This window comes from Diabrotica undecimpunctata, chromosome 2 (genome assembly GCF_040954645.1).
Source record: "Diabrotica undecimpunctata isolate CICGRU chromosome 2, icDiaUnde3, whole genome shotgun sequence".
Classification (NCBI taxonomy): domain Eukaryota; kingdom Metazoa; phylum Arthropoda; class Insecta; order Coleoptera; family Chrysomelidae; genus Diabrotica; species Diabrotica undecimpunctata.
In genome coordinates this window covers 30,643,407-30,655,809 of record NC_092804.1, presented here as the reverse complement: position 1 = coordinate 30,655,809, position 12,403 = coordinate 30,643,407, and the positions used below count along the sequence as shown (strand labels likewise).

Here is a 12,403-nt window from a genome sequence, read left to right as displayed (position 1 = left end):
CCTATAAAAGAGCTCTTCAACCCTTGCTTCTTAATAACCGCCAAATCAGTGTCGTTGATTCTATAAAATTTCTTGGTATTTTTATAGACAGCAACCTTAAATGCTTCCTTCATATCGATTTGATAAGTAAGGAACTGCCCTCAGCATGATATTCAATAAGATCTGTTTAAAAGGAAATCAATTTAGCATCTACCAAAATAAAATATTTTTTTACGAGTCTCATCTTCGATATGTCTTCCTTTTTAATGTTCTAGTAGGGCTTTCCAATCTGATGTTATTTTTAAATTACAGAAAAGAGCAATAGGTTATCTATTTGGCCTAAGAAGAACAACACGTTGCAGAAGCTAATTCGAAAATTACGGGATTTTAACTCTTCTCTCTTTATATATTTTAGAAACTGTTTGTTTAATCCGTACACCTACATATTTTTCCAGCAAGACCTGATCATGACTACTCCACCAGAAATTTAACTTTTGATGTTTATTTAAGTTAGTAAAGAAATGTATGTTACATTCTGGATAAAAACTATACAACCATCTCCCTTTACTTAAATCTGTAAGATCTTTTCCTAAGTTCTTTAAAATGACAAAAGCCGATCTATCGAAAAGACCATATTATTCAGTAGAAGAGTTTATTAATTAATAACTAAGAAATTACAGTACTTTTAGGTACAAATAACTTAATAGTACAAGTATTTTTATCTAAATTTGGGTATCATATCTTTAACTTATTAGTTCGTAAACTTTTATTATGCAATTTGCAATTTATTTAAAATTTGTAATTTTATTATATTAGGTATCTTTAATTTTGTGATATTGACCATTTATGTAATTTCAGTAAATTGTCATTGTAATTGTTATTTTATGACTTTTTGTAAGCTTTTTCCATAAAATTGTAAAATTTTTAATAACAATAAAGGATATTTCTAATTCTAATACACACAACAAGCGTTTATAATAATAAAATATAGTTCAGACATTAAAGAAAAATCAGTTTTATTAATTTTATGGTTTTATAAAAATCTCCCTAGACTTTTCCAATACATACATTTATATTAAGATACAACTTTCAACCAAGTATTTTTCTTATAACTAGCTAACAATTATAGTAATACCACGAGTAAGTGTTCAAATACAAACTACATATTTTTATTAATTACACTTAAAAACTAATACTCTTCGCCATGGTAATCGAGATTATTCCTGTCCAAAACTTATGGTTTCTTCCTATCTTCTACAATAAGGTCACGTTGCTTTGTATGCACCACACAAACCTCTCTAGAACCGAATTTGTCGCCTAATATCAAACAAATTCGGATCTACAGGGTAGATGTAGAGCATTAACGTGAAGCGAAGATTTAATATCGATCTAAAACATAAAAAAAAAATTACAATTTAAACTATTTTTCAATGAAGTTATTTTTATTAATTATGATCCAATTAGCTAGCTAGGTTGCCAGCTATTCAAAACGCAAGGTATCAAAGATAAAGTAAAAGACAGCTAGCTCGCCACGCTACTGGTCAGTAGTGTGAGTTTTTAAAGCTTGCGTCGATAGATATATAATAATATATTATAACTTTTCAAACCAGTGTCATTACGCGCAACACTATTTTTAACTGTATCTTTGATACCTCTGGGTTTTAACAGCTGGTAACCCTAATTTACGACCATTTTTCTCAGACAACCAAGCATAAGCATACTAAGAAAAAAAATAGTTAATAATTCGCTTTCTATTAACTTTTAGTTAATAGAAAGCGTCTTAATAGAAATAGAAAAATGATACGTGTTCCCTAGTGCTTTACGCAGGACTGGCTAATAGAATTCTCATTCCCGACGCAGTGTATGATGTTGGGAGCCAATGTGGGAGACATTTTTTAAGACAGTTGTGTTGTTAGAACTCATATACTTTTTTTCCAAGACAAACAACACACTTTTTGCACACTACATTTTAAGTAATACAATATAATACAACTGCATATCTTGTGTAAACCTGCGTCGTCAGTATAAGCCAACAATTCAAATTAACTCAGTGTGAATTAAGGGTATCCAATTTATATAGAAATACTTGTTTATTAAACTAAGTCATGGGAGCACGTTCCTACTTTGCAGTTTTATATTATGTACAATTATTAAGCAAACAAGGAGTTATGTAAAATTTCTTGCTCCCGTTTCTGGAGGGACACGTGCGGAGCCTTCCAATGAATAAAGAAACACGTCCTCACAAACACCCACAGATCAATTTAGAACATGATATAGGTTTAACATGACAAATTCAGATGCAAATATACACATTAACACATATACACCATGCGCAATCAGCATATAGCAAATGCTGCGTACCACAACTGCTACTAAATACTGCGCTCACCAATCCCGAAGTTTAACACCATATGGTCAAGGGAACGCATGAAACAAGAGAACAGTGTTGCCAAATCGATGCCCCAGAGAGCTGCCGAACTCCGGAAGATTATAGCTATGACCGTGAGTATAGCCGTGGTAAAAAAGCGTATCTCTTAAATACAAGTGTTAAGAAAACGGTGTTAAGCATCACGAAATTATTCCGTCTAGCTGTAAATAGAGTGAGAATTGCCATGCTAATCGCTAACATCCATGCGAAAATTTGATATTAACAACTAGAATAGGAATGTAGCTATTATGTAAATTGTTAGTTGAAAATTAAATTTTACAAACAATTAACATAATACCTATATTCCTATTCTAGTTGTTAATATCAATTTCCCTTCAAGGACTATCCCTTTACTCGTAAAATAGTTGCAGTCAAACGGATGATCACCTGTCACCAGTTTACCATAACGGATTTATAAAATATGTTTTCTCAAACATTTAATAATAATCCTTGTATCGGCATGTAAGTAATATTAATCACTAAATCATGTTTTACTTAATTTTTATTTAATTAATTTAAATTCATATTTAAAAAATCGCACACATATAATAATATTGGCATAATTGTTAGATATGTTGTACCAGACAGTACCCTAATATTGATTAATATATTTTCAGCATTTAGTTTACCATATACCGTTTACCTAAAGTTGCATAGCAAATTATAGTATGCGAAACCGGTCGTTAGTGGTACAATATATTGGTTGTAAGTTTTTATTTCTTCTACCTATTTATTAAATACTCTATTTTACTAACGCAAAACCTAGTTTGACTCTCTCTTGCTATGAGAATGCACTGCAGACAATTAAATGCCTTCAGTAATATCGGATTTCATAGTTTTGTTCGTAGATTAACGCCACCAAATGAGTTAGTGAGGTTCATGAAATTTTGTAAGACCAACATCTTCTTACTTCTTGGATTAGTGGTCGTATGTTTAAAACCTGTTCCCGTATTCTCTTTATAAATCCAGTGTGTTCTGGGCTATTTGTCGAGTGGTATTGTTATCAAAACTTCTTGTATATTGTACGCAAAAGAATCTTACTTGTTATCAGTGACCTTTCTTATACTGCGAAATAATTGTGAAGGTCGTTCAATCAACAAGCAATTTTAGAGTTAGCATAATTAATGTATTATTTTAAAGCTGATCTCCTTTATATCTTTTAAGAGTTTATATCTACGTCTTCATATTCTTCCAATAACGCTACAGCCCAAATTAAAATAGACTGAGGTCTACTGTTCAAAGGCAAAAGAGACCGGACTAAAAATAAATATTCAAAAGACAAAAAAGTTAACACAGGCAAGAGTTAGGAAAAACAGACGCACAGTTGAATTAGAGGACGATATTGTACTATAGTGTATTATACATTAAATACGGATGGAACAGAAGAACCAGAAATCCAAAGAAGAATAGTAAAGGGAAACAAAGCTTATTTTTCACTCGATCATGTGTTTCGCTCCAAAAACACACACTGGAGATAGAAAATCAGGGTCTATAAAACTATTATCACACCAATAGTATGTTATGGATGTGAGACATGGGTGATGACAGAAGAGACAAGAAGAAAACTGGAAGTCTTCGAAAGAAAAGTCCTAAGAAAGATATTTGGACCTATTAACGAAAACGGAATATGGAGATCCAGGTATAACCATGAACTCTACCAACTGTTTAAAGAGACACCGATCTCAGAATTCGTTAAACTTCAGAGACTTCGCTGGGCTGGTCATGTAGTAAGAATGGAGACAGAAAGATTGCCGAAAAGAGCCCTTGATAGTAAAATGCAGGGCGCAAGACAAAAAGGAAGGCCACGGAAAAGATGGGAGGTTGAAGTGGCAGCGGACGCGCAAAATTTGCTAGACGTGAGAACCTGGAGAAGATCGGTACGGGAACGACAAGGAGGCATAGATTTGGGCTGTTGTACCATTGGAGAGAGAGAGGTCTACTGTAATTTCTGCTTCCGATATACGCGGTCTTGCACAACTAGCCTCCAAGTTCTAAATTGTGCGCATCTGGTACCAATTCGCTCTCCCATCTTTTATGAGATGTTCCTTTTTTTCTTCTACCTTGCATTTTCACATCTAGAGCTCTCTAGGCAGTCTGTCACCATCCATGTTCTTTTTTCTTATCTTTATTATACTTCCAGCTATACAATAATTGTAATAAATAATTATTTTTCTCTCCGTACCACGTCTATTACTGAACATTAGCTATCATATTGGCCCTCACGTAAGTTACAAAGCCATGATGTTCTTCGACCGGGATCTCTGTTTCCACATATATGGCCCCGACTAATAAAATGGGGGATTCCGTAAAAACGTTCTGCGTATCGCATGAAATGGGCGAAATACTTTAGTTTTCGTATTTTTATAAGAAAATTGCTTTCGCCTATAAGCGGATTTCTTATCTCTTTGTTCATAGCTTAATGATCATATTTGTGTTTGGATAACTAGAGATAGTGCAAGCACTCCTCGCAGTAGACGAAATTTAGGTTAGTCCCCACTTCCATGCGAAACGCATTGTACTATGCACTGTATAATTCCACTTACAATAGAACCTTTCTGCCTTTACGTGAATTTGACTCAGCCTTCGCGCAGCTCCATGGTCAGGAGTGTTTAAACTATCTTTACCATATAATTAGTATTTAAGTGATACTGTCAGTTGAAAACTGTAGTTCTTCCCCAGAACTCGCAAGTAACACAATATCATCCGCATACTTCAGATCACTGATCTTATTTCTGTTGACCCTGATTCCGACATCCCTGGTAAGTGCCTCTTTCGAGAATATGCTCGTAGTATAGATTAAAAAGTAATGGTTACAAGATGCTCCCCTGTCTAACCCTACAAATAATTTCAATTGATTCAGAAGAATTCTGAAGAAATTCTGACATTTTCTTGCTGGTGGTGGTATAGATTTCGTATAATTCTTAAATTTTTTTTGTCTATTCCTAATCGTTTGGTTAAACACAGACAGTGCGGTTTGCGCCGCGTCTGCGCTCCGTCGGCTGCCGCGCGGCTTAAAACACATTGGGCGGTTTAACAGTGGCAGTAGTTTTGCCATTGTATTCGGTGTTATCAAATTTAGTCGAGTTTTGGACGTAGAATGGTATAATGATGTCTCTAGAATCATTAGTGAAAGTGACGACGATTTATTTTTCCTAATAAGTGCAAGTTTACTTCATATTAGATCAAAGAAGAAGAAGAAACGCAGGTATTGGATACATCCCATAGTAAATGAACGAAAAAATAAAGGAATGTTTTACACGTTAGTTAAAGAAATTAAAGATGACCCAGAAAAGTTTTTTAATTTTATCCAAATATCTAAGCAATCTTTTCAAGAGCTATTAGAAATTATTAAAGAGCCATGTTCAAGAAATAACACCCATATGAGAGAAAACATCACCAGAAGAAAAACTAATAATAACACTAAGGTAAGTTAACTACGTAGTTGTCACATACTTTATATGTATCTTAAAAATATATTTTTAATTTTAACTCGTTGACTGCGCATGTTTTGTAATTTTTATTATGTATGCATTATTTATGTGTTTTGTTTATTTAGTTTTTAACAATGTTTCTCCCGTTTGTTGTATTTTTTTAAATACAAAAAAAATATAGAAAAAATACATTTTATAAAATAAATTTTTAATTTTATTTAATTTATCGATATCTATAGCATCCATAATATATACAAAATTTGGCAAACACTCACAAAAGCAACCAAATAAAACCGCTGCAAAACAGTCACATGTCTGTGTTGAAGCACGAGATATCTATTACTGATGTACCGCCAGAAGTCATAAAACCGCCGACGGCGCATGGTACTCGGCCGACGCGGCGAGCTGACGAACGACGGCTCGTCTGTGTTGCACAACATAAGTACCATAGACGAGAGACCGCTTTCAACACCGCCGCGGCCGCCGACCCGGCGCAAACCGCCCTGTCTGTGTTTAACCTAAGAATTTCCATCAACGTTCAATGTCTAACCTTGTCGAATGCTTTGTCAAAGTCTATAAAGCATATATACACAAGATTATTGACATATCTACACCTCTAAATCAGTACTTGCACGCTGAATATTGCTTCTCTTGTTTAAAGATTATTACGGAAAGCAAATTATATAAATAAATTCTATTACTGTGCTTTAAATTACTTGTTTATACTTTAATAAGATATTTGAGGAAAAATTATAAAACAGTAGACATAGAAATAGACATAGAAATAAGAAAGACTATTCATGTAGTCACAAAATTTAAGAAATAAAAACTATCTAGGTATGCGCGTAAAATAAATTATTTTATGTACCGCCGCTGATTTATCCCATATGCTTATCAGATAATCTGATATAAAGATAGAATAATAATAGTCATTACCTTTTGTTATCACTAAACACCATAACGTTAGCCTTCCTGTATTCCGTCCTCTCGAAAACACAGACTGTTCGGTTATCTAGGAACGCGTGACTTCTCTTGCGTGACACTGCGAAAGTTAATTTGATTAGGTCATTTAATTAATCCGAATTGAGACCTAACAGCCGATGTTTACAACGCCGAACTTGCTAAATTGGTCGGAATGGCTCATTTAGTTTAGTTACATTTCGTCTATTTTATGCCTGCTCAATTGGTGACACGTTCCACGGAAAATTTTACGTTCCGGATGTGTGTCTCGTTGTTCTAATTATTTTTGGTAATTAGTATGTTTAATTTGTGTGGGAATTTTACATTAGTTTAATGGTTAACCAAACATTATATACTGACTGAATTCTGAATTGAACAATTGCTAGGATGGAGGTTAGATTCCAATTGAAACTTTTGTAAAAGATTCCTATTTATCGGTGTGTAGTAGTATTTACTACTATATTTAGTATGTAACGCCACTACATCCTTACGAAGGAGAAAAGATTGAGGAGGAGTAGTATTTATAAAATTGCACATATCTTTTAGTTAAAAAACTTGAAAACCTGATTTAAATTTAGCTTCCTTAAGCTATTTAGAGCAGTGCTATTCTTCTTCTTGTAGTGCCTATCCATTCCGGATGTTGACGACCATCATCGGCATCTGTATTTTGTAAACTGCTGCTCTGAAAATATTTGTGGTTGTTGTGTGAAACCACGTACTTAGATTTTTCAGCCAGGAAATCCGTCGCCTTGCTGGTCCTTGCTTTCCTTCTACTTTTCCTTGAAGAACTAATTGCAGCAATCCATTTCTTTCGCTGTTCCTCATGATGTGACCGAAGTATTCGATTTTGGCTGTTTATTGTGGTTGACAACTCTTTTTATGGGTACTGATACTGATAAATCGTGACATTTGAATAGCCATTTTTTGAAATAAATATCTTGCTGTATTCATTCTTCAGTGCTATTAAAAATACAAATCGTCATAATTATGACTAATATTCTTAAAGGAGATTTACACAGAAGCAGAAGCAATCAACTTGGTATATAAAAATTAATCATTGGAAAAATTTTATTAGTTATTAGTTTTTTGTCTCTTTGTATTCCTTCTTTTAGTGCCGTGATATAGATACATTTGGTATCTATCCAAATAGGGAAGTTTTTGATTCGCGTTACCATACTGTCTAAAATTTGTGAGCCATGAGGTTCTTCTTCCACGTTTTCCCAAAAACTTTCCTTGCCTCGGATGTAGTACCTACTTTATATTTTTAAGTTATTCGATGCTGTATCAAAATTTATCTAGCCTCTTCGCTTAATAATTATTTCTTTGTCGTTACCTATTCTCACTCAAACATGTTGAATTCTGACTTTGTGTATCAAAATATTTTATATTAAATGGTGAAAAGATTGCCAATGTCATATTATACTAACTAATATAATATGACATTTTTGGTATATGACAAAAAAACATCTTTTGGTATATGCCTAAAATTATTAGTGAAACGTTATAAACAAATTAGTTTCCTCTTACGACGGCTTTATATTCCAAATTGAGCCTTGCGTAATTTCTGCCTCCACAAATCCAATTTTATTACCTTAGTTCTTCTTGTCAATTTATCGTCATCCATCCTCAATACAACCTAACGAAATCTCCGAAATCTAGACAATCTTGAGATAGATGCTGCTTTCCTTGTTTAGATCCAAAGATCTTTCTTAGGATTTTTCTTCAAAGTAATCCAGTTCATTCAGTGTTTTGGTTACACATTTGTTAATATATGTTTATCATGGATCTTGTGAATGCTGAATTAGCTTTGTTCAGTCTTTGTTTTAGTTCTATATTATATACCTACCATATTACATAAAAATAAGCCTGTATTTATTAGTGTTACTGGGTAATTTTAATGGTTATATTTGCAACTGGGATTCACTGTGATTTGGTGTTTTGGACCATTTTTAAAACAAAGTTTCAAAGATTCAAAGTTCATGTTGATTTTTTTCAAAAATTTAAAATAAAATCAGAATTTTTTTAGGCAAAACCAAGTAATTTAAGGAAAGCAACGTGATATATAGAATAATTATTTAGAGACGAAATGAAATAATAAATAAGAGTTAATAAATATTTTTAAATAATATTTAAATTTGTATTAAATAGTATTTACGGATACTTACCATTTTGTTTTCGTTTTATTAGCTTGCGATTCATAATTTGCATCTGAGATTGCGTCGTCAATTTCAAAATGTTTTTTTTTGTTATCCTCTTATCCACTAGTTGATTCATAACTTCTAAAAGTTACTTCGTGTTCCATTAAATTTGGTTAATATTCAAGCACACTATCCATTATTTTTTTTATTTATAGGAGAATTCATGGAGTAATTATTATTCAGAGGATCTAAAAACAAAAATATGGAAATTTTATTGATTTTAATACTCTTTCATATATGAAATAACTATCTAATAAGACCCTTATCAGATTTTCGAGTGCATAATACATTGTATACAGTCTAACTTCCAATAAAGACCACTGACGATAGTGTTGCAATTTGTCGCTATAAAGAGGTGTCTAATAATTTGATGTGACCGAAGAATTCTAGCTTGTGATCAGTTGTGCCGAACATGGAATGGAATTCTTCATCGGCGAAGAGAAGTAGGAAATAAGTAATAGAAAAAGAAAAAATATAAAGACGGGAACCAACATATCGTGGAATACCGTTTTTCTTTTCAATATTTTATGGTTTATGATTCTTAGGGCTACAGCAACTGTGTATTTATGGCTCGCGCGTGATGTTCCTGTGTTTGTCGGTAAATCAGCACAGTTGAAAGGCAATCGGAAGCTGATGCACTGCATATGCAAAATTTCGGAGGCGGTTAGGGAAGGTACAGTCAGTGTAGTGGTAATTTTATTATGAATATAAGTGAGTATAAATTACCCAACTGGACGTTTTTCACATTTGGGACCAGTGAAGATAGCCTCAAGTTAGCAGTCAATTTAATTTTACAGAACAAAATATTGCGTTGGCAGTGTTGCCATGTTCTTATAATGTATATATTATATGCTTCAAATACAAATAGATAAAGCTTTTAAAATGTACATGTTTATTACCTATGTTATTTTATGGATTCTGCAATTTTATACCTTACATAAAACATTAATAAATTAAAATTTGTTTCGTTTGATATTAATTGCAAATAATTATTAGAAAATTTTTTTGGCAATTGCCCTTTGATAGCTTAGCGGATAGATTTGGCAATAGAGTCAGGACCCTCAAACCACCAGTTGCCAGATCGCAATAGATGTGTTTTTAACTTTATTATTTATACTGATATTTTACTATTTATTTTGACGTGACAACGTCTTAAATTAGGTTGTGGCTCGAAGTCATTTATGAAAAAGTGTAACGCCCGCTCACGTCTGTTACAGTGAGTCACCGAACGAGAGAGAGGCCCGCCGGACCGGCGAATGCCTTGCGTCTCTCTCCCACTCAAACATGATCGGTCCGCTGCGCGCGCAGCACTAGAGAATTAGGCGCGTTGAATCGGTGCGTGCTTCCGTGCTTGTGTCTCTATCTTTCTCGAGCGTTCTTGGCGTTCAAGACACATTACAGCAGAAACACTTCCTTTCATTTCATATTTCTCCTATCATCGTCCTATCCTCAACAAAATCACTCACAATAGAAATTAGTTAAGTTTAAGTTTACATGTACAATGTTTTAGTAAACAAAATATATTTCTATAGTTAAAATTTGTGCAATTCTTATTTTCATTCAATTTCTTGTTCCTATTGTGCAATTTAATAATATTCATATCAATAAATATTCTACCGAGAAAAAGACGTTGTCACGTAAAATCTTCGCCCGTAAAACCGACTTTACAGGCAACCGATTTTTTTAAGAATTGTTTTAATATTATTTACTTTTTCTTTTTTTGGTAATTGTTAAGTATTAGTTTTTAAATTTCTTATTGCTTTTGATTGCGTATGTTTCATTTGTAATGTAAATTTCAACACTGCCAAACACCAAAATTTCATTTTGTCAAACCCATTTGACGCTATCTTCACTGGGCCCAAATGTGAAAAATGTCCTACACAATTTGCTAAAATTTTTTCTCGCAACACTGTTGTACAAAAGTAAACTAAACCCTGATCTCAACCAGGGGTGGCTCGTCGAGGTAGGCAAAGTAGGCGCCGCCTAACCTTTTCAAATGTACAATAATAAATTATTTATTAATATAAATTACTTATTTCAAAATTGTAATTTATAAATTTTGACTTAATACCTATTTAAACTAAAAAAGCTATTTTTTTATATTCTCTTCGAAGCTAATTACTTTTCGTAGTAGGAAAAGGCACTTCAAATTTTCGCCTAAAAATGGAATAAAACGTATATATGTATCTCTGTCTTACGCTTTAACACGAGCAACAGACCTACAAGCTGTGAATTGTGAATATTTTGTCTCGATAGGCGAACCCATCGGCCGCCTTAGATGAGTTTCGGAAAGTCTCGTTAGAACCATATATAACACTTGTTCTGGACAAGGTTAAAGTTTTTGTTTATATTGGGTCTGTGTTTTGTCTTCTTCTTCTCATTGCGCCGTCTCCTTTCGAAGGTTGGCGATCCAAATGACAATTGTAGTTTTGGAAACTGCTGCGCGAAAGATCTCTGCGGATGAGCGGTCGAACCATCTCCTCAGGTCTTTCAGCCATGAGTTCTGGCTTCTTCCTACTGACCTTTTGCCCTGTACTTTTCCTTCCAGTATAACTTGAAGTAATATCTTTCGCCTCTTAACACATGACCCAAGTATTGCATTTTCCTCTCTTTGATTATTCTTAGTAATTCTTTTTGTTTACACATGCGACGAAGTACCTCAACATTAGTAACTCTTGTTTTGTCTAGTGCTGGTGAAATTATAATAATTGTTTTTTGTTTGTTACTAGGAAGTTAAGTATTTTATAACTAGGTAACGTTTTATTGAGGTAGGTATCAAAAAGTAAATATTTATCAATTTCTCCCTTACATAGGGTGCCATCCGTTGTCTCACGTTTGCCGACGTCAACTAGCGAAGAGCGTCATTCAACGAACTGTCTGATTCCGTCGAAGAGACATAGCAAATACATAATAGAAAAACACAAAAATTTAAAAACCTAAACCAATCGAAATTGGAAGCGATTGGAACCCATCAAACCTTACAACGTAACTAGAGACTGGTACGACCAGTGTCGTGGTAATTTTACTGTGGAGTGGTCTAACGAAGTTGTGTTCGATTTTTTGTCATTGTAAAATTACTCCACTTACTAAAGTTTTAATACTGGGAGTCTAACCACTGATCTCGAGGGGACACGCTTCATTGGGTTAATTATCAAAAAGTAAATATTTATCAATTTTACACTCACATGAGGTGCCAACCATGCGCTCTTTCCTTTCGACTGTATATATTTTCTGTTTCTCTTTGCCGACGTAAACCATCGAAGAACGTATTTCCAAAAGCTGTGCGACGCCAGCTTTAAGGCCTCCTCATTTCTCACTCTCTTGACTCAGCTTATCTTTAGTAGTCAAAATACCCACATTTCAAAAACTTCCAAACGTTTAAGCATGACCTCACTTCCATGCTTCAC

General features: G+C 33.6%; 1 long non-coding RNA gene across 1 annotated transcript in view; it reads right to left on the bottom strand.

The window, feature by feature from the left end:
• Positions 1 to 943: 943 nt before the first annotated feature.
• LOC140433260 (uncharacterized) overlaps positions 944 to 12,403 on the bottom strand; it is a 121,885-nt gene continuing 110,425 nt past the window's right edge. Inside the window, exons 6-7 of the long non-coding RNA XR_011949906.1 lie at positions 8,964 to 9,184; positions 944 to 1,368 (exon numbers count right to left, since the gene is read on the bottom strand). This is a non-coding gene — a long non-coding RNA (uncharacterized lncRNA). The remainder of the gene's footprint in view (positions 1,369 to 8,963; positions 9,185 to 12,403) is intronic.